General features: G+C 47.8%; 7 non-coding genes across 7 annotated transcripts; 4 read left to right on the forward strand and 3 right to left on the reverse strand.

Moving 5' to 3' along the window:
• The first annotated feature begins 6,246 nt into the window (after positions 1-6,246).
• Trnar-acg (transfer RNA arginine (anticodon ACG)) lies at positions 6,247-6,319 on the forward strand. The gene has a single exon. It is a non-coding gene; the product is annotated as a tRNA-Arg (tRNA).
• Positions 6,320-6,824: 505 nt separating this feature from the next.
• Trnad-guc (transfer RNA aspartic acid (anticodon GUC)) lies at positions 6,825-6,896 on the reverse strand. Its single transcript has one exon. It is a non-coding gene; the product is annotated as a tRNA-Asp (tRNA).
• A 6,650-nt stretch (positions 6,897-13,546) lies between these two features.
• On the forward strand, positions 13,547-13,622 carry Trnar-gcg (transfer RNA arginine (anticodon GCG)). The gene has a single exon. It is a non-coding gene; the product is annotated as a tRNA-Arg (tRNA).
• Positions 13,623-20,873: 7,251 nt separating this feature from the next.
• Positions 20,874-20,946, forward strand: Trnar-acg (transfer RNA arginine (anticodon ACG)). Its single transcript has one exon. It is a non-coding gene; the product is annotated as a tRNA-Arg (tRNA).
• Positions 20,947-21,145: 199 nt separating this feature from the next.
• Positions 21,146-21,217, forward strand: Trnam-cau (transfer RNA methionine (anticodon CAU)). The gene has a single exon. It is a non-coding gene; the product is annotated as a tRNA-Met (tRNA).
• Positions 21,218-21,451: 234 nt separating this feature from the next.
• Trnad-guc (transfer RNA aspartic acid (anticodon GUC)) lies at positions 21,452-21,523 on the reverse strand. Its single transcript has one exon. It is a non-coding gene; the product is annotated as a tRNA-Asp (tRNA).
• A 107-nt stretch (positions 21,524-21,630) lies between these two features.
• Positions 21,631-21,702, reverse strand: Trnad-guc (transfer RNA aspartic acid (anticodon GUC)). The gene has a single exon. It is a non-coding gene; the product is annotated as a tRNA-Asp (tRNA).
• Positions 21,703-23,093: the final 1,391 nt, after the last annotated feature.

The raw sequence follows: 23,093 nt of genomic DNA on the forward strand, positions 1-23,093 counted from the left end.
CTGATACATCTGAAATGTAGCCTCCTGATGCTGTCAGAGACAGCTGCTACGAAATAAAAGTATGCCCCAGGTGAGGCTCGAACTCACAACCCCGGCTTTCTCACGGCTACTGCCTTATAAGTACCGTGCGCTAACCAATTGCGCCACTTTTTTTTTTATTTTTTTTTTTATTTTTTATTTTATTTTTTTTTTTGGTCTCCTTCCTCCCCTTCAACCCATCTTTACACTCGCCAGAAGTTGCCTTCTCGGCCTGGCTTCATCGCCATTGAAAGAAATTTTTCTGCTTCACGATGAAATAAATTTACTTCTTCTGTAAAGAAAAGAAATTTGTTTTCCTTTAAATCATTCCCCTGCGTAATGGTTTTATTCATGACGAAATAAAGAGACTTCTTCTGTATAGAAAAGAAGAGTATTGTCCTTGTAAACATTCCCCTGCTCGTCCTCCAACAAGGTGGCACTGACTCAGCTGACACCCAATCCTCAAAACTCGTCTTCTCGAAATCAATATGCCTTCACTTTTTTACCCCAAGCATTAAAGCTTGGCCTCGGTCGTTAAGTGATCCTTTCTTTTTCGCCCGGGTTGTCTTCTCGCAGATGTGAGGGCAGACGTCGCTGAAGTCCGCAGACCGTCCTGTGGTGTGCTGAAGTGTGATGGTAGGAAATGTTCCTTCGGAAAAAGTGACATTCACAACGTGAGCCACAAACTGAAAACTTTCACTCGACTATCGAGGATAGTATAAAAACGAAGTCCTAATGTAAGCAAGAAAAAAAAAAGTACAAGTACAATAATAGTGCCCTTGGGTTGTAAAAACTGAACACCTGTTCGTTGATCCATCTGTTCGTCTAGCATCCTCTTAGAAGTCCCTCCATAGTATGTGTGTCATATCGTCACTAGTTGTAATGCCGCGATATAATTGGCAAACTTTCGCTTATATTTGGGGTCCCTCATCAGTAACTTAGCCTGTGTGGCTAGGTATACTCTGTAGCCCATGTATGTCCGGTCTTCGTGGGCATTAATGATGTAGTGCAGTGGGTGCGCTGCCAACCATGTCCACGTGTTCTTTTTGGTTACCGGATAGTAAGTTCCATCCGGTTGGAGAATCGATGTTAGAGAGATGTTCTGCGGTGTTGTCCTGTAGATCAATGCCATGGTCCTACGACACCAGTTCAATATATGGCCGTTCTCACCACAGGCACAACGGTGTTGTAAGGTGTCGATGACATTACAGTCTCGACACTTGTCTGAAACCGACAGGTGTATTTTATAGAGTCGCTCTCTAGTTGGTATTGTCTGATTGACAATTTTATACCAAGTGGATCGGACGTCAGTGCCTAGAACACTGTTATTGATGTTTGTCCAGATTCTAGTCCAAACCGTAGAGGGGTACTTCGTCACCATGCGGTTGGCTCTTCCAGTTTCGTTCATCAGACGATATAGTTGAGCAGATGTTAGATCACTTAATGGAGCACTCGATTTCGACTTCAGGTAGCTGGCTTCTAAGAGAAACATCCTGATATGATTCGCCTTATAGTGCACTTCCCCCAGGTTTATTGGTATTAGCATGTTGTATGGTTTATATGTCCTTATGGCCATACGAAGTGCGCTGTCGGGGTATTTGTGGCACAGCTGCAGTGTATTACGTACGAGGAGAGCCTTGCATTTCGTTGGGACATCTATTAGACCCAGGCCCCCTTCCTCCGGAGGGAGAGTGACGACGTTGATTCCCACCTTGAATATCTCACCCCTCCAAACATACCATCCAACTGCCGACATGATGCCCCTGGCAATAGTGTCTACCACCGGGAGAACCTGCCCAACATACCAGATTTTGGAAAGAATCTTGGTATTGATGAATTGAACTCGTTGAAGCAGCTTCTGTTCTCTGCCTTTATTTTGTTGAAGGCAGGCTTTCGTGATGGCCAAGAGTTCTTTCCAATTGACTGCCGTTGTTCTTATAGGGCAACTGCTCATTTTTATACCTAGCAGTTTGACAGTCTCGCACAACCTATAGGGACAAGTACTGTCGGAAAGCCTCCCCCAATCGGCAATAATCTGGTCTTCCTATAATTTAATTTGGAGCCTGATGCTCGTTCGTATTCAGTGATACTGTCAGCGATCTCCCGTAGCTCCCGTTCCGACCGTATTACAGCACTCACGTCGTCCGCATAGGCAATACATTTTATGTTGTATGAGTAGACGGTTAAGCCCTGAAGTTTGGAATGGAGCATCCGGAGAAGTGGCTCAATTGCTATGACGTAGAGAGGCATAGACATGGGGCATCCTTGTCTTACTGATCTTTCAATAGGAATCGGTCGGGTGAACTGACCATTAACAATGACCTTAGAAGTGGCAGCGGTGTATATATTGCGAAGCACTGTAATGAAGTCGTCACCGAATCCAAGATGTTTCATAATTTGGAACAGATAACGGTGTGAAACCCGGTCAAAAGCCTTACATTGGTCTAAAGCAAGAATTGCTGCAGTCGACCGTGTAATTGCACTGAACGAGATGATCTCCCTGTAATCCGCAAGACTTTTGAAGATATTACGTCCAGGTACTGCTGCTGACTGGCTGTGATGGATTATCGTACCTAGGACGTTTTTAATTCTATGGGCAAACACGCGGGCCACAATCTTATAGTCGGAATTCAGGAGGGAGATTGGTCGAAAATGATTGATGTCGTCGTGTGAGTGTTGTTTCGGAACAAGTACTAGTAGACTGCCATTGAAGTCTTCTGGTAGTTGCAGACCCGCTCTAATTTCGTTACATATATGCACAAAACAATTTTCCAGTAGATGCCAGTATTCCTTATAAAATTCAATGGGAAGTCCATCCGCGCCAGGGGATTTATTAGGCTGAGCCTTCCTCAAGGCCATCTGAATTTCATCCGCAGTGACTTCGCTCATCAGTGACTCCCTGTCAGCCTCGGCTAGTTTCGCTGTTAGAAGATCTTGCATGGCGGAGATGATCTCATCGTCTGTCGGGTCTGCCATATAGAGTCTCCGGTAATAGTCAGTGATATAATCCTTTATTTCCAGCTGAGTCGTCAAGAAGCCGCCATCTTCCGTTTTCAATTTACTGATCAGTTGTTGTCGTGCTCGTCGTTTCTCTCTGCCGAGGTGGAACGAGGATGGATGTTCATCGGAAGTACTGTTGGTGTCTCTAGAGCGGATTTTGGGACTTTCCATTTGTTTCCGTTTCAGTAGTAACAACTTTGCCTTAATCCTTTTAATTTGTACGATGTTTTCGTGCGTGACAGACGTTTCGGAGTATAAATCACGTAGGCATCTAAAGTAAAATTCAAAGGTCTCCTTTTGCAAGCGGCTCCTGGCGTAGCTATAGGCCTTCAAGCACCTAATAAGTCGAGGCTTCGTATAGTGGCACCACCACATCGTGACAGACGGAAAAGTAGCCTGTCTGTGTAGACTCGATTCCCAGACCTCCTGCAACTGTTCTCGTAGCCCTTGCTCTCGGAGGATGTCTACATGTAATTTCCATCCTGTTTTGCCACGGAACGTTTTCTGTCGGGTCATACGAATGGTACAGTGGTAGGCCAAGTGGTCTGAGAAATATATTGGCCACGTTTCCGTTGCCGATATTTGCCCTCTCAGAGTTTTCCCCACATAGATCCGATCGATGCGGCTGGCAGTTTGTGCGGTGTAATATGTAAAGCAGCTTTGGTCCCCATGTAGTATTTCCCATGTGTCCTCCAGTTCGAGCTGACGCACTGTTTCTGCGAGAGTAGGACAACCATTAAAATTCGGCCTTTGATCTTTAGGCTTTAAAACGCAGTTGAAGTCACCCCCAAGTACCACGTCTTCTGGATTCCGTCGTAACAGATATAACAGGTCAGTAGCAAAGAACTGGGCTCTGCGCACTCTATTTTGATTACCAGAAGGGGCGTAGATGTTTATAAATCGTATACAGTGAATTAGACACGAAATGCCTCTCCCGTTCTCCAATGACGTCAGAGATGGTCACTCCCTCTTTGATTAGGAAAGCCGTACCGGAGGAGCTATCCGGAGTGGTGTTTTTTACCACTTCGCAGCCAGGAATGTCAAGGTAAAGGTTGTCGTCCACCTCCTGCAGCATCACAATATCCGCGTCACAGCTGTAAAGGTAGTCGCGAAGACTGTACAGCTTCTGAGTCGAGGTAATTTTGTTGATATTTAACGTGGCTAACTTGTAGTCCTGAAACGGAGGAGGCATTGCCAGCCAGTGGTGCGAAGTCTCAATCCAAGTATGGAAGGGAGACGTCGGTGGGAACCATTAATAAGTATCAGAAAAGTAATCAGCGTCCCCTGTCGGAGTTGTTGAAGCAGGTCCTGTACTTTTGAGTTCTTCATCCCTCACAGCTGAGGAAGCACCTTCCGCCGAGCCGACCTTATTCGTTTCAGTGTCCACTGACATGCCGTCTACGTCATCTGCCCAGTCGCCAACATGAACTGAGTCCCTCGTGGTGTGTGAGGCTATCTCAGCCAGACGGAGGTGTGTGGAGCTATCCCTGAGGACCCGTCGTGTAGTCTTTTCCCGTTCAGCGAGAGCGTGGTCTTCGACCTCCGACTGGGGCTTCGTGGTGTCTGCCACATCGCTGGTGCCACTCTGTTGCTTCTCATCAGGGTGTCCATGTAGGGCATCGGTAAGGTCGCGGGCAATCTGCAGACCTTTCTCACGCAAACTTGGTGCAGTTTGCTCGACATTCTTGTGGGCAATCCTCCTTTTCTTATGTGTCTTCGGTGAATTGCCTCGCCTTCCATTTTCGTCAGCCTCTGGAGATGAAACGCTAACTTGCCCACCAGTGAATCCTGCCGTTGGCGCTGATACAGGCATCTGTTTATTGCCAGTGTCCGAATCGTTGACGTTTCCTTGGGATTGTACATCACAGGAAAGGTTGGCCAAATTCGTACCCACTGGCTCGTTAGTTTCCGTTGGAACCTCAGGGGTTACATCAGTGATGTCCTCTGTGGTGGAAGTTTCCGTTGGCGTCACTCGGTCGGCGTCCAAGGCGTTGGAAATTGTGTCCACAACTGAATGTTCCACGTTGGCCATGTTCGTGCGGGCTGCCGCCACATATGTCAGCGGTAGGGAAGTCATCGTATTAGCTGGCAGAGTGTCTCCTGGTGGCAACTGCGTCACCCTTCGTTGGATACATTGAGCACGAACGTGATCCGTGGCAACGCACCCAGAGCAGGTACGCGGTTGACCGTCATATATTACGATCGCCCTGTATCCACAAATAGTAACGTAAGATGGTATGTGCCTCTGCAGTTCCATTTTAACCTGCCGAACACCGTTCAGGACAGGAACCTTAAACGTCGCCCATTTTTCGGCAACATTGCTAACAACTTTACCATAATTTTTGAGCACCGCGTCGATGTCAGCCGAGGGTACTTCAAATGGTAACTCAAAAATTCGAAGAGTTCGAAGACCAAATCCAGCATGCAAAACCTTAACCTCTCCGACGTTCCCATCACGGTGCTTAAATTTAAGCTTACCACTACATGACTGCAAAATCTGTTCGCAAATAGCAGCGGTTTTAAACTTGATGTAGACAACGCTACTAACGATCGACAGGTGTACGCCGATGATATCGTCAAAGGATCGTTTCAGACTTTCCTCAATCCATAATTCTATCTCAAAAGATTTCGGTCGTGCATAGGTGTGATCGAAGACAAATTTCAACGTGTCTTTGCGCGTTATGTCGTTCATGTTCCGGTTCTAAACATTGTCACACAACAACACGTTATTGTGGCCGCGAGAACAGCGTCTACGCACCGGTAAACAGCACACAGCCAGCAGCAGCGAGGACGTAAACACGCCGCGCGTCCGCTCGCCACGGCCGCTGAAGGCAGACTGTCCACTGGGGCTACAGCAAAACGCTCTCAGTTAGCCATATTCGCTTTGCTGCAAACCAGTGGTGGCTACAAAAACATATGATCGCCACCTGCGGCCATACTGCGGCTTTGGCACCTAAGTACGAATGCTTCGTGCTATTCGTGTTTGATATGCTACGCTTACATGCACATCAACCGCCTCTCGTCATCGAAAAAATGCAGAAAAACGCGCGCCTTGCCTCGTGCTACCTGTCGAACAGCGAGCGCAGATGTGTGGCAAGCTCCAAGCTCTGCAGGCGCACCGCGACCACGCAGCTGGACGAGTGGTGCCTTCCTTGGGAGCTTGATGAGCCCTGGAGAACACGTTTCTTAGAGAATTGCACTTGTCTCGTAGCGAGAAATGCTGCCACTGGCCCTGTGGCGCAACGGATAACGCGTCTGACTACGGATCAGAAGATTCCAGGTTCGAATCCTGGCAGGGTCGGCATTTTGTTAGTTGCCAACGCGTAGCTGGGCAGTGGATTTCGTATGTCGCCGCATCGTGCAGTGCTTTGTTACTCCTGTGCATCTCGCAGCTGCATGTCGAGGCGATCGTGGTAAATATCGCTGCGTGCAAACGTCAGCGTAGCGTCAGTAGAGCAAAGTCCCACGTGATGTGACGAAGAGCCAGTATACGCCCACACAGCAGAGTGGCGCAGTGGAAGCGTGCTGGGCCCATAACCCAAAGGTCCGTGGATCGAAACCACGCTCTGCTAAAATTATTTCTTTTCCTGATTGTGTCGAGCTCGATTATTACGCCTAGAGAGTCGGCTGGGGGCATTGATTCAGCCTCAAAAGCAAACCCCGTAATTCTGAAGTGTGAAGAATGCGAGAACTACTTCCTAAGATGCATCACTTTTTAAGATTTTGCAGCAAGTTAATGGCAAAGTTAATGCTCTTCCGCCCCACACGCGCAACACTCGAGCAGGTTTGTGAGATAAAAATCGCGTCGCCCCGGCGGGGAATCGAACCCCGGTCTCCCGCGTGACAGGCGGGGATACTAACCACTATACTACCGAGGACGGGATGCAGGCAGCTGTCTGTGTGGGAGACACTTGTTGCAAGTAGCTGTAAACGGTCTACACTAAGTTCGGCGACTGATAGTGCAATAATTAAAAAATCTACTGTGCCTCCCCGGCGAGGAATCGAACCCCGGTCTCCCGCGTGACAGGCGGGGATACTAACCACTATACTACCGACGATGCGATGCAGGCAGCTGTCTGTGTGGGAGACACTTGTTGCAAGTAGCTGTAAACGGTCTACACTAAGTTCGGTGACTGATAGTGCAATAATTAAAAATCTACTGTGCTTCCCCGGCGGGGAATCGGACCCCGGTCTCCCGCGTGACAGGCGGGGATACTAACCACTATTCTACCGAGGAAGACGCAACTAGCGCCTATAATGCACATTAATCTTGCTGACATAGCTGATACATCTGAAATGTAGCCTCCTGATGCTGTCAGAGACAGCTGCTACGAAATAAAAGTATGCCCCAGGTGAGGCTCGAACTCACAACCCCGGCTTTCTCACGGCTACTGCCTTATAAGTACCGTGCGCTAACCAATTGCGCCACTTTTTTTTTTATTTTTTTTTTTATTTTTTATTTTATTTTTTTTTTTGGTCTCCTTCCTCCCCTTCAACCCATCTTTACACTCGCCAGAAGTTGCCTTCTCGGCCTGGCTTCATCGCCATTGAAAGAAATTTTTCTGCTTCACGATGAAATAAATTTACTTCTTCTGTAAAGAAAAGAAATTTGTTTTCCTTTAAATCATTCCCCTGCGTAATGGTTTTATTCATGACGAAATAAAGAGACTTCTTCTGTATAGAAAAGAAGAGTATTGTCCTTGTAAACATTCCCCTGCTCGTCCTCCAACAAGGTGGCACTGACTCAGCTGACACCCAATCCTCAAAACTCGTCTTCTCGAAATCAATATGCCTTCACTTTTTTACCCCAAGCATTAAAGCTTGGCCTCGGTCGTTAAGTGATCCTTTCTTTTTCGCCCGGGTTGTCTTCTCGCAGATGTGAGGGCAGACGTCGCTGAAGTCCGCAGACCGTCCTGTGGTGTGCTGAAGTGTGATGGTAGGAAATGTTCCTTTGGAAAAAGTGACATTCACAACGTGAGCCACAAACTGAAAACTTTCACTCGACTATCGAGGATAGTATAAAAACGAAGTCCTAATGTAAGCAAGAAAAAAAAAAGTACAAGTACAATAATAGTGCCCTTGGGTTGTAAAAACTGAACACCTGTTCGTTGATCCATCTGTTCGTCTAGCATCCTCTTAGAAGTCCCTCCATAGTATGTGTGTCATATCGTCACTAGTTGTAATGCCGCGATATAATTGGCAAACTTTCGCTTATATTTGGGGTCCCTCATCAGTAACTTAGCCTGTGTGGCTAGGTATACTCTGTAGCCCATGTATGTCCGGTCTTCGTGGGCATTAATGATGTAGTGCAGTGGGTGCGCTGCCAACCATGTCCACGTGTTCTTTTTGGTTACCGGATAGTAAGTTCCATCCGGTTGGAGAATCGATGTTAGAGAGATGTTCTGCGGTGTTGTCCTGTAGATCAATGCCATGGTCCTACGACACCAGTTCAATATATGGCCGTTCTCACCACAGGCACAACGGTGTTGTAAGGTGTCGATGACATTACAGTCTCGACACTTGTCTGAAACCGACAGGTGTATTTTATAGAGTCGCTCTCTAGTTGGTATTGTCTGATTGACAATTTTATACCAAGTGGATCGGACGTCAGTGCCTAGAACACTGTTATTGATGTTTGTCCAGATTCTAGTCCAAACCGTAGAGGGGTACTTCGTCACCATGCGGTTGGCTCTTCCAGTTTCGTTCATCAGACGATATAGTTGAGCAGATGTTAGATCACTTAATGGAGCACTCGATTTCGACTTCAGGTAGCTGGCTTCTAAGAGAAACATCCTGATATGATTCGCCTTATAGTGCACTTCCCCCAGGTTTATTGGTATTAGCATGTTGTATGGTTTATATGTCCTTATGGCCATACGAAGTGCGCTGTCGGGGTATTTGTGGCACAGCTGCAGTGTATTACGTACGAGGAGAGCCTTGCATTTCGTTGGGACATCTATTAGACCCAGGCCCCCTTCCTCCGGAGGGAGAGTGACGACGTTGATTCCCACCTTGAATATCTCACCCCTCCAAACATACCATCCAACTGCCGACATGATGCCCCTGGCAATAGTGTCTACCACCGGGAGAACCTGCCCAACATACCAGATTTTGGAAAGAATCTTGGTATTGATGAATTGAACTCGTTGAAGCAGCTTCTGTTCTCTGCCTTTATTTTGTTGAAGGCAGGCTTTCGTGATGGCCAAGAGTTCTTTCCAATTGACTGCCGTTGTTCTTATAGGGCAACTGCTCATTTTTATACCTAGCAGTTTGACAGTCTCGCACAACCTATAGGGACAAGTACTGTCGGAAAGCCTCCCCCAATCGGCAATAATCTGGTCTTCCTATAATTTAATTTGGAGCCTGATGCTCGTTCGTATTCAGTGATACTGTCAGCGATCTCCCGTAGCTCCCGTTCCGACCGTATTACAGCACTCACGTCGTCCGCATAGGCAATACATTTTATGTTGTATGAGTAGACGGTTAAGCCCTGAAGTTTGGAATGGAGCATCCGGAGAAGTGGCTCAATTGCTATGACGTAGAGAGGCATAGACATGGGGCATCCTTGTCTTACTGATCTTTCAATAGGAATCGGTCGGGTGAACTGACCATTAACAATGACCTTAGAAGTGGCAGCGGTGTATATATTGCGAAGCACTGTAATGAAGTCGTCACCGAATCCAAGATGTTTCATAATTTGGAACAGATAACGGTGTGAAACCCGGTCAAAAGCCTTACATTGGTCTAAAGCAAGAATTGCTGCAGTCGACCGTGTAATTGCACTGAACGAGATGATCTCCCTGTAATCCGCAAGACTTTTGAAGATATTACGTCCAGGTACTGCTGCTGACTGGCTGTGATGGATTATCGTACCTAGGACGTTTTTAATTCTATGGGCAAACACGCGGGCCACAATCTTATAGTCGGAATTCAGGAGGGAGATTGGTCGAAAATGATTGATGTCGTCGTGTGAGTGTTGTTTCGGAACAAGTACTAGTAGACTGCCATTGAAGTCTTCTGGTAGTTGCAGACCCGCTCTAATTTCGTTACATATATGCACAAAACAATTTTCCAGTAGATGCCAGTATTCCTTATAAAATTCAATGGGAAGTCCATCCGCGCCAGGGGATTTATTAGGCTGAGCCTTCCTCAAGGCCATCTGAATTTCATCCGCAGTGACTTCGCTCATCAGTGACTCCCTGTCAGCCTCGGCTAGTTTCGCTGTTAGAAGATCTTGCATGGCGGAGATGATCTCATCGTCTGTCGGGTCTGCCATATAGAGTCTCCGGTAATAGTCAGTGATATAATCCTTTATTTCCAGCTGAGTCGTCAAGAAGCCGCCATCTTCCGTTTTCAATTTACTGATCAGTTGTTGTCGTGCTCGTCGTTTCTCTCTGCCGAGGTGGAACGAGGATGGATGTTCATCGGAAGTACTGTTGGTGTCTCTAGAGCGGATTTTGGGACTTTCCATTTGTTTCCGTTTCAGTAGTAACAACTTTGCCTTAATCCTTTTAATTTGTACGATGTTTTCGTGCGTGACAGACGTTTCGGAGTATAAATCACGTAGGCATCTAAAGTAAAATTCAAAGGTCTCCTTTTGCAAGCGGCTCCTGGCGTAGCTATAGGCCTTCAAGCACCTAATAAGTCGAGGCTTCGTATAGTGGCACCACCACATCGTGACAGACGGAAAAGTAGCCTGTCTGTGTAGACTCGATTCCCAGACCTCCTGCAACTGTTCTCGTAGCCCTTGCTCTCGGAGGATGTCTACATGTAATTTCCATCCTGTTTTGCCACGGAACGTTTTCTGTCGGGTCATACGAATGGTACAGTGGTAGGCCAAGTGGTCTGAGAAATATATTGGCCACGTTTCCGTTGCCGATATTTGCCCTCTCAGAGTTTTCCCCACATAGATCCGATCGATGCGGCTGGCAGTTTGTGCGGTGTAATATGTAAAGCAGCTTTGGTCCCCATGTAGTATTTCCCATGTGTCCTCCAGTTCGAGCTGACGCACTGTTTCTGCGAGAGTAGGACAACCATTAAAATTCGGCCTTTGATCTTTAGGCTTTAAAACGCAGTTGAAGTCACCCCCAAGTACCACGTCTTCTGGATTCCGTCGTAACAGATATAACAGGTCAGTAGCAAAGAACTGGGCTCTGCGCACTCTATTTTGATTACCAGAAGGGGCGTAGATGTTTATAAATCGTATACAGTGAATTAGACACGAAATGCCTCTCCCGTTCTCCAATGACGTCAGAGATGGTCACTCCCTCTTTGATTAGGAAAGCCGTACCGGAGGAGCTATCCGGAGTGGTGTTTTTTACCACTTCGCAGCCAGGAATGTCAAGGTAAAGGTTGTCGTCCACCTCCTGCAGCATCACAATATCCGCGTCACAGCTGTAAAGGTAGTCGCGAAGACTGTACAGCTTCTGAGTCGAGGTAATTTTGTTGATATTTAACGTGGCTAACTTGTAGTCCTGAAACGGAGGAGGCATTGCCAGCCAGTGGTGCGAAGTCTCAATCCAAGTATGGAAGGGAGACGTCGGTGGGAACCATTAATAAGTATCAGAAAAGTAATCAGCGTCCCCTGTCGGAGTTGTTGAAGCAGGTCCTGTACTTTTGAGTTCTTCATCCCTCACAGCTGAGGAAGCACCTTCCGCCGAGCCGACCTTATTCGTTTCAGTGTCCACTGACATGCCGTCTACGTCATCTGCCCAGTCGCCAACATGAACTGAGTCCCTCGTGGTGTGTGAGGCTATCTCAGCCAGACGGAGGTGTGTGGAGCTATCCCTGAGGACCCGTCGTGTAGTCTTTTCCCGTTCAGCGAGAGCGTGGTCTTCGACCTCCGACTGGGGCTTCGTGGTGTCTGCCACATCGCTGGTGCCACTCTGTTGCTTCTCATCAGGGTGTCCATGTAGGGCATCGGTAAGGTCGCGGGCAATCTGCAGACCTTTCTCACGCAAACTTGGTGCAGTTTGCTCGACATTCTTGTGGGCAATCCTCCTTTTCTTATGTGTCTTCGGTGAATTGCCTCGCCTTCCATTTTCGTCAGCCTCTGGAGATGAAACGCTAACTTGCCCACCAGTGAATCCTGCCGTTGGCGCTGATACAGGCATCTGTTTATTGCCAGTGTCCGAATCGTTGACGTTTCCTTGGGATTGTACATTACAGGAAAGGTTGGCCAAATTCGTACCCACTGGCTCGTTAGTTTCCGTTGGAACCTCAGGGGTTACATCAGTGATGTCCTCTGTGGTGGAAGTTTCCGTTGGCGTCACTCGGTCGGCGTCCAAGGCGTTGGAAATTGTGTCCACAACTGAATGTTCCACGTTGGCCATGTTCGTGCGGGCTGCCGCCACATATGTCAGCGGTAGGGAAGTCATCGTATTAGCTGGCAGAGTGTCTCCTGGTGGCAACTGCGTCACCCTTCGTTGGATACATTGAGCACGAACGTGATCCGTGGCACCGCACCCAGAGCAGGTACGCGGTTGACCGTCATATATTACGATCGCCCTGTATCCACAAATAGTAACGTAAGATGGTATGTGCCTCTGCAGTTCCATTTTAACCTGCCGAACACCGTTCAGGACAGGAACCTTAAACGTCGCCCATTTTTCGGCAACATTGCTAACAACTTTACCATAATTTTTGAGCACCGCGTCGATGTCAGCCGAGGGTACTTCAAATGGTAACTCAAAAATTCGAAGAGTTCGAAGACCAAATCCAGCATGCAAAACCTTAACCTCTCCGACGTTCCCATCACGGTGCTTAAATTTAAGCTTACCACTACATGACTGCAAAATCTGTTCGCAAATAGCAGCGGTTTTAAACTTGATGTAGACAACGCTACTAACGATCGACAGGTGTACGCCGATGATATCGTCAAAGGATCGTTTCAGACTTTCCTCAATCCATAATTCTATCTCAAAAGATTTCGGTCGTGCATAGGTGTGATCGAAGACAAATTTCAACGTGTCTTTGCGCGTTATGTCGTTCATGTTCCGGTTCTAAACATTGTCACACAACAACACGTTATTGTGGCCGCGAGAACAGCGTCTACGCACCAGTAAACAGCACACAGCCAGCAGCAGCGAGGACGTAAACACGCCGCGCGTCCGCTCGCCACGGCCGCTGAAGGCCGACTGTCCACTGGGGCTACAGCAAAACGCTCTCAGTTAGCCATATTCGCTTTGCTGCAAACCAGTGGTGGCTACAAAAACATATGATCGCCACCTGCGGCCATACTGCGGCTTTGGCACCTAAGTACGAATGCTTCGTGCTATTCGTGTTTGATATGCTACGCTTACATGCACATCAACCGCCTCTCGTCATCGAAAAAATGCAGAAAAACGCGCGCCTTGCCTCGTGCTACCTGTCGAACAGCGAGCGCAGATGTGTGGCAAGCTCCAAGCTCTGCAGGCGCACCGCGACCACGCAGCTGGACGAGTGGTGCCTTCCTTGGGAGCTTGATGAGCCCTGGAGAACACGTTTCTTAGAGAATTGCACTTGTCTCGTAGCGAGAAATGCTGCCACTGGCCCTGTGGCGCAACGGATAACGCGTCTGACTGCGGATCAGAAGATTCCAGGTTCGAATCCTGGCAGAGTAGGCATTTTGTTAGTTGCCAACGCGTAGCTGGGCAGTGGATTTCGTATGTCGCCGCATCGTGCAGTGCTTTGTTACTCCTGTGCATCTCGCAGCTGCATGTCGAGGCGATCGTGGTAAATATCGCTGCGTGCAAACGTCAGCGTAGCGTCAGTAGAGCTAAGTCCCACGTGATGTGACGAAGAGCCAGTATACGCCCACACAGCAGAGTGGCGCAGTGGAAGCGTGCTGGGCCCATAACCCAAAGGTCCGTGGATCGAAACCACGCTCTGCTAAAATTATTTCTTTTTCTGATTGTGTCGAGCTCGATTATTACGCCTAGAGAGTCGGCTGGGGGAGCTCGATTATTACGCCTAGAGAGTCGGCTGGGGGCATTGATTCAGCCTCAAAAGCAAACCCCGTAATTCTGAAGTGTGAAGAATGCGAGAACTACTTCCTAAGATGCATCACTTTTTAAGATTTTGCAGCAAGTTAATGGCAAAGTTAATGCTCTTCCGCCCCACACGCGCAACACTCGAGCAGGTTTGTGAGATAAAAATCGCGTCGCCCCGGCGGGGAATCGAACCCCGGTCTCCCGCGTGGATACTAACCACTATACTACCGAGGACGGGATGCAGGCAGCTGTCTGTGTGGGAGACACTTGTTGCAAGTAGCTGTAAACGGTCTACACTAAGTTCGGCGACTGATAGTGCAATAATTAAAAAATCTACTGTGCCTCCCCGGCGAGGAATCGAACCCCGGTCTCCCGCGTGACAGGCGGGGATACTAACCACTATACTACCGACGATGCGATGCAGGCAGCTGTCTGTGTGGGAGACACTTGTTGCAAGTAGCTGTAAACGGTCTACACTAAGTTCGGTGACTGATAGTGCAATAATTAAAAATCTACTGTGCTTCCCCGGCGGGGAATCGGACCCCGGTCTCCCGCGTGACAGGCGGGGATACTAACCACTATTCTACCGAGGAAGACGCAACTAGCGCCTATAATGCACATTAATCTTGCTGACATAGCTGATACATCTGAAATGTAGCCTCCTGATGCTGTCAGAGACAGCTGCTACGAAATAAAAGTATGCCCCAGGTGAGGCTCGAACTCACAACCCCGGCATTGCTCACGGCTACTGCCTTATAAGTACCGTGCGCTAACCAATTGCGCCACTTTTTTTTTATTTTTTTTTATTTTTTATTTTTTTTTTTTTTTGGTCTCCTTCCTCCCCTTCAACCCATCTTTACACTCGCCAGAAGTTGCCTTCTCGGCCTGGCTTCATCGCCATTGAAAGAAATTTTTCTGCTTCACGATGAAATAAATTTACTTCTTCTGTAAAGAAAAGAAATTTGTTTTCCTTTAAATCATTCCCCTGCGTAATGGTTTTATTCATGACGAAATAAAGAGACTTCTTCTGTATAGAAAAGAAGAGTATTGTCCTTGTAAACATTCCCCTGCTCGTCCTCCAACAAGGTGGCACTGACTCAGCTGACACCCAATCCTCAAAACTCGTCTTCTCGAAATCAATATGCCTTCACTTTTTTACCCCAAGCATTAAAGCTTGGCCTCGGTCGTTAAGTGATCCTTTCTTTTTCGCCCGGGTTGTCTTCTCGCAGATGTGAGGGCAGACGTCGCTGAAGTCCGCAGACCGTCCTGTGGTGTGCTGAAGTGTGATGGTAGGAAATGTTCCTTCGGAAAAAGTGACATTCACAACGTGAGCCACAAACTGAAAACTTTCACTCGACTATCGAGGATAGTATAAAAACGAAGTCCTAATGTAAGCAAGAAAAAAAAAAGTACAAGTACAATAATAGTGCCCTTGGGTTGTAAAAACTGAACACCTGTTCGTTGATCCATCTGTTCGTCTAGCATCCTCTTAGAAGTCCCTCCATAGTATGTGTGTCATATCGTCACTAGTTGTAATGCCGCGATATAATTGGCAAACTTTCGCTTATATTTGGGGTCCCTCATCAGTAACTTAGCCTGTGTGGCTAGGTATACTCTGTAGCCCATGTATGTCCGGTCTTCGTGGGCATTAATGATGTAGTGCAGTGGGTGCGCTGCCAACCATGTCCACGTGTTCTTTTTGGTTACCGGATAGTAAGTTCCATCCGGTTGGAGAATCGATGTTAGAGAGATGTTCTGCGGTGTTGTCCTGTAGATCAATGCCATGGTCCTACGACACCAGTTCAATATATGGCCGTTCTCACCACAGGCACAACGGTGTTGTAAGGTGTCGATGACATTACAGTCTCGACACTTGTCTGAAACCGACAGGTGTATTTTATAGAGTCGCTCTCTAGTTGGTATTGTCTGATTGACAATTTTATACCAAGTGGATCGGACGTCAGTGCCTAGAACACTGTTATTGATGTTTGTCCAGATTCTAGTCCAAACCGTAGAGGGGTACTTCGTCACCATGCGGTTGGCTCTTCCAGTTTCGTTCATCAGACGATATAGTTGAGCAGATGTTAGATCACTTAATGGAGCACTCGATTTCGACTTCAGGTAGCTGGCTTCTAAGAGAAACATCCTGATATGATTCGCCTTATAGTGCACTTCCCCCAGGTTTATTGGTATTAGCATGTTGTATGGTTTATATGTCCTTATGGCCATACGAAGTGCGCTGTCGGGGTATTTGTGGCACAGCTGCAGTGTATTACGTACGAGGAGAGCCTTGCATTTCGTTGGGACATCTATTAGACCCAGGCCCCCTTCCTCCGGAGGGAGAGTGACGACGTTGATTCCCACCTTGAATATCTCACCCCTCCAAACATACCATCCAACTGCCGACATGATGCCCCTGGCAATAGTGTCTACCACCGGGAGAACCTGCCCAACATACCAGATTTTGGAAAGAATCTTGGTATTGATGAATTGAACTCGTTGAAGCAGCTTCTGTTCTCTGCCTTTATTTTGTTGAAGGCAGGCTTTCGTGATGGCCAAGAGTTCTTTCCAATTGACTGCCGTTGTTCTTATAGGGCAACTGCTCATTTTTATACCTAGCAGTTTGACAGTCTCGCACAACCTATAGGGACAAGTACCATCTGTCGGAAAGCCTCCCCCAATCGGCAATAATCTGGTCTTCCTATAATTTAATTTGGAGCCTGATGCTCGTTCGTATTCAGTGATACTGTCAGCGATCTCCCGTAGCTCCCGTTCCGACCGTATTACAGCACTCACGTCGTCCGCATAGGCAATACATTTTATGTTGTATGAGTAGACGGTTAAGCCCTGAAGTTTGGAATGGAGCATCCGGAGAAGTGGCTCAATTGCTATGACGTAGAGAGGCATAGACATGGGGCATCCTTGTCTTACTGATCTTTCAATAGGAATCGGTCGGGTGAACTGACCATTAACAATGACCTTAGAAGTGGCAGCGGTGTATATATTGCGAAGCACTGTAATGAAGTCGTCACCGAATCCAAGATGTTTCATAATTTGGAACAGATAACGGTGTGAAACCCGGTCAAAAGCCTTACATTGGTCTAAAGCAAGAATTGCTGCAGTCGACCGTGTAATTGCACTGAACGAGATGATCTCCCTGTAATCCGCAAGACTTTTGAAGATATTACGTCCAGGTACTGCTGCTGACTGGCTGTGATGGATTATCGTACCTAGGACGTTTTTAATTCTATGGGCAAACACGCGGGCCACAATCTTATAGTCGGAATTCAGGAGGGAGATTGGTCGAAAATGATTGATGTCGTCGTGTGAGTGTTGTTTCGGAACAAGTACTAGTAGACTGCCATTGAAGTCTTCTGGTAGTTGCAGACCCGCTCTAATTTCGTTACATATATGCACAAAACAATTTTCCAGTAGATGCCAGTATTCCTTATAAAATTCAATGGGAAGTCCATCCGCGCCAGGGGATTTATTAGGCTGAGCCTTCCTCAAGGCCATCTGAATTTCATCCGCAGTGACTTCGCTCATCAGTGACTCCCTGTCAGCCTCGGCTAGTTTCGCTGTTAGAAGATCTTGCATGGCGGAGATGATCTCATCGTCTGTCGGGTCTGCCATATAGAGTCTCCGGTAATAGTCAGTGATATAATCCTTTATTTCCAGCTGAGTCGTCAAGAAGCCGCCATCTTCCGTTTTCAATTTACTGATCAGTTGTTGTCGTGCTCGTCGTTTCTCTCTGCCGAGGTGGAACGAGGATGGATGTTCATCGGAAGTACTGTTGGTGTCTCTAGAGCGGATTTTGGGACTTTCCATTTGTTTCCGTTTCAGTAGTAACAACTTTGCCTTAATCCTTTTAATTTGTACGATGTTTTCGTGCGTGACAGACGTTTCGGAGTATAAATCACGTAGGCATCTAAAGTAAAATTCAAAGGTCTCCTTTTGCAAGCGGCTCCTGGCGTAGCTATAGGCCTTCAAGCACCTAATAAGTCGAGGCTTCGTATAGTGGCACCACCACATCGTGACAGACGGAAAAGTAGCCTGTCTGTGTAGACTCGATTCCCAGACCTCCTGCAACTGTTCTCGTAGCCCTTGCTCTCGGAGGATGTCTACATGTAATTTCCATCCTGTTTTGCCACGGAACGTTTTCTGTCGGGTCATACGAATGGTACAGTGGTAGGCCAAGTGGTCTGAGAAATATATTGGCCACGTTTCCGTTGCCGATATTTGCCCTCTCAGAGTTTTCCCCACATAGATCCGATCGATGCGGCTGGCAGTTTGTGCGGTGTAATATGTAAAGCAGCTTTGGTCCCCATGTAGTATTTCCCATGTGTCCTCCAGTTCGAGCTGACGCACTGTTTCTGCGAGAGTAGGACAACCATTAAAATTCGGCCTTTGATCTTTAGGCTTTAAAACGCAGTTGAAGTCACCCCCAAGTACCACGTCTTCTGGATTCCGTCGTAACAGATATAACAGGTCAGTAGCAAAGAACTGGGCTCTGCGCACTCTATTTTGATTACCAGAAGGGGCGTAGATGTTTATAAATCGTATACAGTGAATTAGACACGAAATGCCTCTCCCGTTCTCCAATGACGTCAGAGATGGTCACTCCCTCTTTGATTAGGAAAGCCGTACCGGAGGAGCTATCCGGAGTGGTGTTTTTTACCACTTCGCAGCCAGGAATGTCAAGGTAAAGGTTGTCGTCCACCTCCTGCAGCATCACAATATCCGCGTCACAGCTGTAAAGGTAGTCGCGAAGACTGTACAGCTTCTGAGTCGAGGTAATTTTGTTGATATTTAACGTGGCTAACTTGTAGTCCTGAAACGGAGGAGGCATTGCCAGCCAGTGGTGCGAAGTCTCAATCCAAGTATGGAAGGGAGACGTCGGTGGGAACCATTAATAAGTATCAGAAAAGTAATCAGCGTCCCCTGTCGGAGTTGTTGAAGCAGGTCCTGTACTTTTGAGTTCTTCATCCCTCACAGCTGAGGAAGCACCTTCCGCCGAGCCGACCTTATTCGTTTCAGTGTCCACTGACATGCCGTCTACGTCATCTGCCCAGTCGCCAACATGAACTGAGTCCCTCGTGGTGTGTGAGGCTATCTCAGCCAGACGGAGGTGTGTGGAGCTATCCCTGAGGACCCGTCGTGTAGTCTTTTCCCGTTCAGCGAGAGCATGGTCTTCGACCTCCGACTGGGGCTTCGTGGTGTCTGCCACATCGCTGGTGCCACTCTGTTGCTTCTCATCAGGGTGTCCATGTAGGGCATCGGTAAGGTCGCGGGCAATCTGCAGACCTTTCTCACGCAAACTTGGTGCAGTTTGCTCGACATTCTTGTGGGCAATCCTCCTTTTCTTATGTGTCTTCGGTGAATTGCCTCGCCTTCCATTTTCGTCAGCCTCTGGAGATGAAACGCTAACTTGCCCACCAGTGAATCCTGCCGTTGGCGCTGATACAGGCATCTGTTTATTGCCAGTGTCCGAATCGTTGACGTTTCCTTGGGATTGTACATCACAGGAAAGGTTGGCCAAATTCGTACCCACTGGCTCGTTAGTTTCCGTTGGAACCTCAGGGGTTACATCAGTGATGTCCTCTGTGGTGGAAGTTTCCGTTGGCGTCACTCGGTCGGCGTCCAAGGCGTTGGAAATTGTGTCCACAACTGAATGTTCCACGTTGGCCATGTTCGTGCGGGCTGCCGCCACATATGTCAGCGGTAGGGAAGTCATCGTATTAGCTGGCAGAGTGTCTCCTGGTGGCAACTGCGTCACCCTTCGTTGGATACATTGAGCACGAACGTGATCCGTGGCACCGCACCCAGAGCAGGTACGCGGTTGACCGTCATATATTACGATCGCCCTGTATCCACAAATAGTAACGTAAGATGGTATGTGCCTCTGCAGTTCCATTTTAACCTGCCGAACACCGTTCAGGACAGGAACCTTAAACGTCGCCCATTTTTCGGCAACATTGCTAACAACTTTACCATAATTTTTGAGCACCGCGTCGATGTCAGCCGAGGGTACTTCAAATGGTAACTCAAAAATTCGAAGAGTTCGAAGACCAAATCCAGCATGCAAAACCTTAACCTCTCCGACGTTCCCATCACGGTGCTTAAATTTAAGCTTACCACTACATGACTGCAAAATCTGTTCGCAAATAGCAGCGGTTTTAAACTTGATGTAGACAACGCTACTAACGATCGACAGGTGTACGCCGATGATATCGTCAAAGGATCGTTTCAGACTTTCCTCAATCCATAATTCTATCTCAAAAGATTTCGGTCGTGCATAGGTGTGATCGAAGACAAATTTCAACGTGTCTTTGCGCGTTATGTCGTTCATGTTCCGGTTCTAAACATTGTCACACAACAACACGTTATTGTGGCCGCGAGAACAGCGTCTACGCACCAGTAAACAGCACACAGCCAGCAGCAGCGAGGACGTAAACACGCCGCGCGTCCGCTCGCCACGGCCGCTGAAGGCCGACTGTCCACTGGGGCTACAGCAAAACGCTCTCAGTTAGCCATATTCGCTTTGCTGCAAACCAGTGGTGGCTACAAAAACATATGATCGCCACCTGCGGCCATACTGCGGCTTTGGCACCTAAGTACGAATGCTTCGTGCTATTCGTGTTTGATATGCTACGCTTACATGCACATCAACCGCCTCTCGTCATCGAAAAAATGCAGAAAAACGCGCGCCTTGCCTCGTGCTACCTGTCGAACAGCGAGCGCAGATGTGTGGCAAGCTCCAAGCTCTGCAGGCGCACCGCGACCACGCAGCTGGACGAGTGGTGCCTTCCTTGGGAGCTTGATGAGCCCTGGAGAACACGTTTCTTAGAGAATTGCACTTGTCTCGTAGCGAGAAATGCTGCCACTGGCCCTGTGGCGCAACGGATAACGCGTCTGACTACGGATCAGAAGATTCCAGGTTCGAATCCTGGCAGAGTCGGCATTTTGTTAGTTGCCAACGCGTAGCTGGGCAGTGGATTTCGTATGTCGCCGCATCGTGCAGTGCTTTGTTACTCCTGTGCATCTCGCAGCTGCATTTCGAGGCGATCGTGGTAAATATCGCTGCGTGCAAACGTCAGCGTAGCGTCAGTAGAGCAAAGTCCCACGTGATGTGACGAAGAGCCAGTATACGCCCACACAGCAGAGTGGCGCAGTGGAAGCGTGTTGGGCCCATAACCCAAAGGTCCGTGGATCGAAACCACGCTCTGCTAAAATTATTTCTTTTTCTGATTGTGTCGAGCTCGATTATTACGCCTAGAGAGTCGGCTGGGGGCATTGATTCAGCCTCAAAAGCAAACCCCGTAATTCTGAAGTGTGAAGAATGCGAGAACTACTTCCTAAGATGCATCACTTTTTAAGATTTTGCAGCAAGTTAATGGCAAAGTTAATGCTCTTCCGCCCCACACGCGCAACACTCGAGCAGGTTTGTGAGGTAAAAATCGCGTCTCTCCGGCGGGGAATCGAACCCCGGTCTCCCGCGTGACAGGCGGGGATACTAACCACTATACTACCGAGGATGCGATGCAGGCAGCTGTCTGTGTGGGAGACACTTGTTGCAAGTAGCTGTAAACGGTCTACATTAAGTTCGGCGACTGATAGTGCAATAATTAAAAATCTAGTGTGCCTCCCCGGCGGGGAATCGAACCCCGGTCTCCCGCGTGACAGGCGGGGATACTAACCACTATACTACCGAGGAAGACGCAACTAGCGCCTATAATGCACATTAATCTTGCTGACATAGCTGATACATCTGAAATGTAGCCTCCTGATGCTGTCAGAGACAGCTGCTACGAAATAAAAGTATGCCCCAGGTGAGGCTCGAACTCACAACCCCGGCATTGCTCACGGCTACTGCCTTATAAGTACCGTGCGCTAACCAATTGCGCCACTTTTTTTCTTTCTTTTTTTCATTTCTTTTTCCTTTTTCTCTTTTTTTTCCGCCTTATCATTTTTTTTTTTTTTTTGCATGGTTTGGTAATGTAAAACCGGCTTGTAAAATCGTCGGGAGTGAATCCTGTCTCTTGTGCGCCTGGTGATGGAGGTCGGGGTCAGAGACGCGCCGCAAAAGCAGTGGGGCCTCTTCGCGGCACTGCCAGTACTTCGCGCTCCAAACCCCTCCCATGTCACCATGAAAGACAATCAGTGGTCACTAGCCTATTCCCATCCTTTCGAAAACAATGTGGAGCATATTACCAAATGTCTTCTTATGAGCCGGGTACTGGAGCATCTTTGCAAATTCTGTTTCCATATACATTAAAAATTCAAGTTGATTGTCGCCTCCAACGTTGTTAAAAATGTAACTGGTGAACTTCCCCATGAGCCAGATCACTGTATTGTTTTTCGTCTGAGGAAAGTAGCGATCAGCGGGGCGGTACAAATGCTGAGGGGTGAAAGTGTGTGCAGCGGTCCTGGTGATTAGGGCAAGTTTCTCTCTGATCCACTGCCAGTTGTAAATATGGCCGCCACACGTATATCGATGACACACAGTGTCGACAAGGTGACATTTGCCACAGAGGTTTGTGTCACTTAACCCTATTCTGAAGAGACGTTCATTAGTACAGATGAGATTATGGATAACTTTGTACCACGCTGTCCATGCATCACTCGAAAGAACCGAACAACTAATATTTTTCCAGACGACGTCCCATGCGAATCCAGGGAACTTGGATTCTATGACATTGTTCCTGTGCAGCTGTTGCCGTTCTGCTAGAATCGCTTTCGCCGTGACTGTCGGCGACCGTAAAAGTTCTTTGCTGATGTAGCTGCACTCAAGATAAAAGTTCCTTATATGTTTAAGTTTAAAACTGATGTGCTGAAGATGGACTGGTGGGTCGACACTTTGTGGCCGGACGATATTGTACAACTTTGCCGTGAGGCATTCCGGGGAGTTGGACATGATAGTTAATGTTCTGTTGACATATAATGCCATTGCTTTACAGGTAATGTCCGTCAATCCCAGGCCCCCTTGACAAGGATCCAGAATTGCTGTCTTGCACGAGACACGAAATAATTCCCCACGCCACAAAAAATTTGTTAAGCGGGACATAATGGCCTTTGCTATCATGGCGGGAAGAGGGAAAATTTGGG

Source organism: Schistocerca nitens, chromosome 9 (assembly GCF_023898315.1).
Source record: "Schistocerca nitens isolate TAMUIC-IGC-003100 chromosome 9, iqSchNite1.1, whole genome shotgun sequence".
NCBI classification, from domain to species: domain Eukaryota; kingdom Metazoa; phylum Arthropoda; class Insecta; order Orthoptera; family Acrididae; genus Schistocerca; species Schistocerca nitens.